Raw genomic sequence first — 6,805 nt, 5'->3', positions numbered from 1 at the left:
CAGGAGCAGTTATTTCTCAGATGTTGTATTGCTGTGGAAGGCATTCGCATCCCCTGCTTTTTGTGCTTTTTGGGAGCCCTCCAAACCTCATTTTGGCACCCCACAAGGCTGGCAGGCAGACGGGCGAGGGGCCAAGGTAAAGGAGCAAGCGGGAGGTGGATATCACAGTGGGCTGCCTGTTGTTTTAGGCATTATCTCGGCATGTGCTTTTCCTTTGACTTTTGCAGGTGCCACGCAAAGCCACGGGTTGAGGAGCAGCCAGAGAAGGTGAGACGGTTGCGGGCCGGCTCATCCAGAGATTTTACTTCAACGCGGGTAAGTGTTTCCCTTTGTTTTTGCAGGAGCTGTGTGTGCCACCTTTGGAGGGGGAAGAGCGCTGGAGGTGAGACGGGATGGTAACGAGGAGGCTCGATCTCACAAGCAGAACAGGGCAAGTCGGGGGTTATGAGGAGCTTGTGGAAGAGGTTGGTATTTAGCTGATATCCTATTTCTGCTGGCATTGCTGTTTGTTATTGCAGATGGTGAGGAGGAACTTTGTGGTTTTGGGAAGATTCCAGTCAGCCGATGTGGGTTACTTTTCTGTCCAATGCTTCAGAACCCCAGCCGTTTGAAAGGTAAGAGAAAGGGAGGATGGTTGGGGAGGGTCTGTGTAGAGGGGTCAAGGTTAGGAATCGCTGGCTCGGGTTTTAAAGGTACTGTAGGGGAGCGAGCTGTTCAGAAGCGGTGCCCTTTGGGTGGTTGATGGGAGCCTGTCCCTCCCTGGCATGATGCTAGCAAGTTGCAGGAACTGAATGAGCATTGGAGGTGAGGTGGTAGTGCAGGGCTTGTGGAGCTAGTGTCTTCTCTCAAGCAGAAAAATAGTTTTGTGCCTTTTAGTTGCCCTGAATGACGAACCCTAACCCAAACCTGGAAAGCGTAGGTGAGTGGGACCCCGGAGGGCTCTTCTGAGAAGCTGGGCCATTTGGAAGAGAACGGGGCTGGCTGATGTTGGACTTACTGCCGAATATTCTGGTAGGTGTTTTGGTGTTGTGGTTATGTGTGTGTGGGTGGGTTTTTTGGTTCATTTTTTTGGTATTGTGGTGTGATTGTTTTTTTTTTTTTTTTTTTTTTTTTTTTTAAATGCAGGTGGTGAAGGGGAACCTAGCAAGTTGAGGATTATCCTGAGCCGCTCCTATTTTTTTTTTCTGGGCTAACTATGGCTTTGGAGTGCCAGTTCTCTGAAAGATAAGTTGAGGGCCCAGGGGGGGGGGTGGGGAGGGGCTGAGCAGAGGAGTCGAGGCTGGGAATTGCAGGTAGTGTTTTGAAGTTAGTGTAGGGGAGAGGATTGTCTGGGAGCAGCAACCTTTGGGTGGGTGAAGGGAACAGGTTACTTTTCAGTACGATTCCAGCATGGGCAGGGCAGCTCCAGCTTCGGTGTGTGGGGTTGTGTGTTTTGTGTTGTCAGTCTTTGCTGTCTTAGAGCTTCCTCAGGCCTTGATGGTCCTCTGTGTCCTCACAGAGCAAGTCCAGCATCTTGGGCATCCTCCCTGGAAAGCCTTTCCTGATCAGCACGGTGCTAATCAGCAGCGTGTTATTCTGCACGACGAGTCTAAATTGCAGATCGGTCTCTTGACTTGGAAGTTTCTTGATGATTGTCTTCTGCAATGTCATTCTCAATTGCATTGTCACCTGATCTCTGTCCATCCAGTTTCCCCGAGGGGGACTCATTCCCCGCATCCTTGCGTCCTCAGGTCTTGAAGGGGGCTTTTCGGGCATCCGTCGCTTCATTCCCTCGCTTTGCAGACGCATCGCTGTAGGTCTTATTGCCCACAAGTCTTGGATTCCAGAGTCCCTCTTCTTGCTGCGAGTTTTATCTTGAGCTCAGGTCTTGTGACTCACACGGCTGTGTCTTTGGTCAGTCTGTGCCTGTGAGTGTTTGGCTGGGAGCTGCCCTGCCTGCTGCGTAGGATCAGGGGCCATGGGAAGTGCCATTAAGTGACCGACTCTGTGCTGAGCACCTTCCAAGTGATTTGCATAATCCTGTTTTTCAGATCCCACGTGTCAATGACCATCAAGAAACAGATGGAGGAGGAGAGGAAGCCGCCACCCAAAGGTCGGTTAGGGCGTGGAGTTGGTGGGAAGGTGCCTCCTTTGGCTGCTTCACCGCATTATGTTTTGTTGTCATTTTGAAGGGGGAGGCGGCGAGCGAAGCAAGATACGGGTACCGGAGGTGGCTGTGGCAAGGTGAGCAAAGGCCGGTGGGCTGCAGGAGCAGTTATTCTCAGGTGTTGTATTATTGGCTGGTCATGAACATCCCTTGTTGTTTGTGTTTTTTTTCAGGTGCGCTCCTAACCTTGTTTTGGCACCCCAGAGAGATGGCAGGCAGAGGGGTGAGAGGCCGAGGTAAAGAAGCAGGAGATGGACGTCACAGTGGCCTGGGTGTTTTTGGGGGCAGTATCTCAGCGTGTGCCCTTTGCTTTGACTTTTGCAGGTGTCACACACAGTGCTGGAGTGACAAAGCCGTGTCTTGAGGAACAGTTGGAGAAGGCGAGATGGCTGTGGGCTGGGTCAGCCATGTGTTAACGTCAACTCTGTTAAAGGTTTCCCTTACGTTTCAGGTGCTGTGCGTGCCACCTTTGGAACCGGATCAGCACTGAAGGTGAGCTGGGGTGGTAGAGAGTGGGTTCTTGGAGCTGGTGGCTACTGATCAGCAGAACAGTAACTCTTCCTCTTGGTCTTCTAGGTGTCCAAAGCAGTGGTGGACACAGCATTCAAGTCTGGATCACGGAGGTGAGTGGAACTGGGTGGGGCCCTTTTGAGGTGGTGGGTGTAGTATAAGTGGTGGTTGATGGCTGAAGTGCACCTTATTGGTGACACTGTTTCTGATTTTCCTTTTTTTCTGGTTGCAGGTGATGAAGAGGAACATGCCTGTCAGACAGCGTGGTGTTTTGCTGGAAGTAGATGCAAAACCACCATCCCTCAGGAAGATAAGTTGAGGGACTGAACTGAAGTGCTGAGGTTGGGAGTTGTTGCAGAAGGGATGTTGAAGTTTTCTGAGCAAAGGCTGGTGTGGGCTGCCTGTTGACTGGGGCAATATCTCAGCATGTGGCTTTTGCTTTGACTTTTGCAGGTGCCACCCACTGCCTTGGAGGTACAAAGCCACGTGTAGAGGAGCAGTTGGGGCAGGCGAGATGGTTGTGGGCCAGGTCAGCCAGGTGTTTAATATCAATTCAGTTAAGTGTTTCTCTTTGTTTTGCCAGGGTTTTTTTGGTGTGGGGTTGGTTGTTTTTGTTGGTTTTTTTGTGTGTTTCGTTTGTTTTATTTTGTTTTGTTTGTTTTTTGTCACCTTTGGAGCTGAGTGTTGTAGGTAAGCTGGGGTGGTAATTTAGGAGGTTCATGTATGTAGTGACTTCATTCAAGCCAAACAGTGGTTTTGTGTATTTTAGGTGCCCTTCATTGAGTCCTGCAGTGCCTAATTCTGTGATGAGCAGGTGGGTGAGACCTCACAGGACTCTTGAGAAGCTGGGTCTTCTCTAAGAGGTTGGTGCTGGCTCATGTTGGAATTTCTGGTGAAAATTATTATGTGTGGTGATGTGTTTTTTTTGTTTGGTTGTTTTTTTCTTTTTCAGCAGATGATGAACGGGAAATGTGTGGCTGCAGGAACATCCCTGTGGATGGTTTTGTCTTTCTGTGATGACCATGGCTTTGGACCCCTACCACCAAAGATAAGTGGAGGGACTGGGGATGGGCAGAAGGGACAAAGCTGGGAACGGCAGGGAGTGGTTTTGAAGTGAGAATCGGGGAGAGGGTTGTCTGGGAGCAGCTTGCTTTGGTCAGGTGAAGGGGGCAGATGAGTTTACAGCATTGGTTTGGCCTGGGCAGGGCAGCTCCAGTCTTTGTGTGTGGTGGTGTGTACTTTGTGCTGTCTGTCTTGAGTGTTTTATAACTTCCTCATCCCTCAATGTCCTCTTTGTCCTCGCAGAGCCAGTCCCTCATCTTGGGCATCATCCCTGGAAGGTCTTCTCTCATCAGCACAGTCCTAGTCAGCAGCATCTTTTTCTTTCATGACAAGTTAAACACATGGATTATTCTTGCATCTGGGAAGTTTCTTGATGGTGGTATTCTGAAACACTTTTCCATATTAATCAGCATCTCTGGTCATGGATTTTTGCAGAGCAGCACTTGTTCTCTACATCCTTAGGTCTTGAAGCCCGGCTTGGTGGGCATCTGTTGCTTCAGCCCCTCGCTTCACAGCTGCATCGCAGTAGGTCATCTTGCCCAACAGTCTTGGATCCCAGAGATATTCTTTTTGCTTGGTGTTCTCTTGAGATCAAGTCTCATGATTTTCAGGGGTGTGTTTTGTAGTGGTCTGAGTGTTTGGCTTGGAGCTGCTTTTCCCAGAGTTACAGGTTTGGGGTTTTTTGGAAGAGCCCTAAAGGACTAGTCCAGCACTGTTGGGCAGTGTTCTAGTGCCTTGTGTATCACCATTTTTCAGATCCCATGTGACAAGGATGTACATGACAGAGCAGGAGGAGAGAAGAGCACCATCCAAAGGTTAGTTGGTGTTGGAGTGAAGGTCCCTCTCCTGGCTACCTGACCCCATTATGGTTTGTTTGTCCTTTTGAAGGTGAGAGCAGCCAAGGAAGCAGAATATCTGTTCCGGAGGTGGCTCTGGCAAGGTGAGCAAAGGCTGGCGTGCTGGAGGAGCAGTTATTTCTCAGGTGTTTTATTTTCGTTGAAGGCATTGGCATCCCCTGTTTTTTGTGTTTTCCAGGTGTCCTCCAAACCTACTTTTGGCACCCCACAAGAGTGGCAGGCGGATGGGTGAGAGGCTGAGGTAAGGGGGCAGGAGGTGGACATGACAGTGGGCTGCCTGTTGTTGGAGGCACTACCTCAGCACGTGCCTTTTGCTTTGGCTTTTGCAGGTGCCACAACCATCCTCGGAAGGACAAAGACACACATTTAGGAGCTGTTGGAGAGGGTGAGATGGTGGTGGGGTGGGTCAGCCATGTATTTTACATCAAGTCACTTAAACGTTTCCTTTTGTTTTTGCAGGCGCTGTGCGTGCCACCTTTGGAACCGGATGAGCATCGAAGTTGAGTTGAGTTGGTAGTGAGGGGGTTCATGGGGCTGGTGACTTCTGATCAGCAGAACAGGAACTCTTTCTCTTGGTGTTTCAGGTGCCTCAAGCAATCGTGGTGATAGCGTTCAACTCTGGAACGAGAAGGTGTGTGGTATACCATGGGGCTCCCTCGAGGAGGTGAGTGCAGCAGAAGTAGCGTGCATTGGCTTAGGTGGGACTTGTGCCAGCACTGTGGGTGACCTGTGGGTTGTGTTTTTTCCTTTTTTACGTATAGGGGATGAAGAGGAACCGTGCGACTGGAAGCACATCCCATTCAAACAATGTGGTTTTCATTACTGACCATGGCTTTGTGCTGCTGTCGCTCTTGAAGATAAGTTGAGGGCCCAGGGGTGGGTGGGGAGGGGCTGAGCAGAGGAGTCGAGGTTGGGAATTGCAGGTGGTGTTTTGAAGTTAGTGTAGGGGAGAGGACTGTCTGGAAGCAGCCCCCTTTGGGTGGGTGAAGGGAACAGGTTACTTTTCAGTACGATTCCAGCATGGGCAGGGCAGCTCCAGCCTAGGTGTGTGGGGTTGTGTGTTTTGTGTTGTCAGTCTTTGTTGTCTTAGAGCTTCCTCAGGCCTTGATGGTCCTCTGTGTCCTCACAGAGCAAGTCCAGCATCTTGGGCATCCTCCCGGGAAAGCCTTTCCTGATCAGCACGGCGCTAATCAGCAGCGTGTTATTCCGCACGACGAGTCTAAATTGCAGATCGGTCTCTTGACTTGGAAGTTTCTTGATGGCTGTCTTCTGCAATGTCATTCTCAATTGCATTGTCATCTGATCTCTGCCCATCCAGTTTCCCCGAGAGGGACTCGTTCCCCGCATCCTTGCGTCCTCAGGTCTTGAAGGGGGCTTCTCGGGCACCCGTCGCTTCATTCCCTCGCTTTGCAGACGCATCTCTGTAGGTCTTATTGCCCACAAGTCTTGAATTCCAGAATCCCCTACAGGACAAGTAATATTGAACATCATCCCCATGGTGTTGAACACATTTAGTCATCATCATCATAGTGCCATCTGGATCCTTCTTTTCTCGCATCTTGCAAATTTCTTGATAGGCATCTTTTGAAATCTTCTTTATGAACGAATGAGCATCTCTGGTCATAAATTTTCCACATTTGCAACCTTGTCTCTGCATCCTTAGGTCTTGATGCTAGTCTTGTACATCTGATATGTTATTTTGAAGAGTAATTATTGTAAGAGGAAGTGTTCTATGACACTCGATGTCACCATGGGGCCTCCTTGCCTCACCCTTGCATCCCTGTAGATCTTCTTGGCCAACTTCTTGGAGCCCAGAGTAATTCTTTTTGGGAGTTTTCTATTAATGTTTAATCTTGTAGTTTGCAGTGGTGTGTCTTGGGTTGGTCTGTGTTTGTGTGTTTGGCCTGGGGCTGCTCTGCCCAGATTGTAGAGTTGGGGATATTGAAGAGCCATAAGGGTCTCTGGTGATGTTTGCCTTGAGTTTTTAGGCCACAATTTTACAGTGATCTTAGGTGGAGCAGCCATAGTCAGGCTGGGTGAGCAGTTGCTTTGATGGTGATGAAGGTGATGGGACCTTCATGAGAGTGCAGGAGATTGACCCTCTCAGTAGTTAACAGTTGTATGTGTATGGGTTTAAAGTTTTGGGGCTGTGTTTATTAATGGCATGAGGGTAGTAGTACACTAGATGGGTTTCCTAACTAGGATTGAGATGTCTGGAATTGTCTGTCCA

At 49.6% G+C, this 6,805-nt stretch overlaps 2 long non-coding RNA genes across 5 annotated transcripts in view; both read left to right on the top strand.

Moving 5' to 3' along the window:
- The first annotated feature begins 3,621 nt into the window (after positions 1-3,621).
- Positions 3,622-4,818, top strand: LOC139798031 (uncharacterized). The gene is made up of 3 exons (XR_011726670.1): positions 3,622-3,708; positions 4,475-4,658; positions 4,754-4,818. It is a non-coding gene; the product is annotated as an uncharacterized lncRNA (long non-coding RNA).
- Positions 4,819-5,054: 236 nt separating this feature from the next.
- LOC139798097 (uncharacterized) overlaps positions 5,055-6,805 on the top strand; it is a 43,493-nt gene continuing 41,742 nt past the window's right edge. For 2 of the 4 annotated variants that reach the window (XR_011726718.1, XR_011726719.1), the window contains exons 1-2: positions 5,079-5,239; positions 5,337-5,451. This is a non-coding gene — a long non-coding RNA (uncharacterized lncRNA). Of the gene's footprint in view, positions 5,240-5,336; positions 5,710-6,805 lie in introns of all 4 variants that reach the window. The other 2 variants (XR_011726721.1, XR_011726720.1) reach the window with 2 other exon arrangements.

This window comes from Heliangelus exortis, chromosome 7 (assembly GCF_036169615.1).
Source record: "Heliangelus exortis chromosome 7, bHelExo1.hap1, whole genome shotgun sequence".
Classification (NCBI taxonomy): Eukaryota; Metazoa; Chordata; class Aves; order Apodiformes; family Trochilidae; genus Heliangelus; species Heliangelus exortis.
The sequence above is the reverse complement of the archived record's forward strand: the minus strand, read 5'-3'. Positions and strand labels throughout refer to the sequence as shown.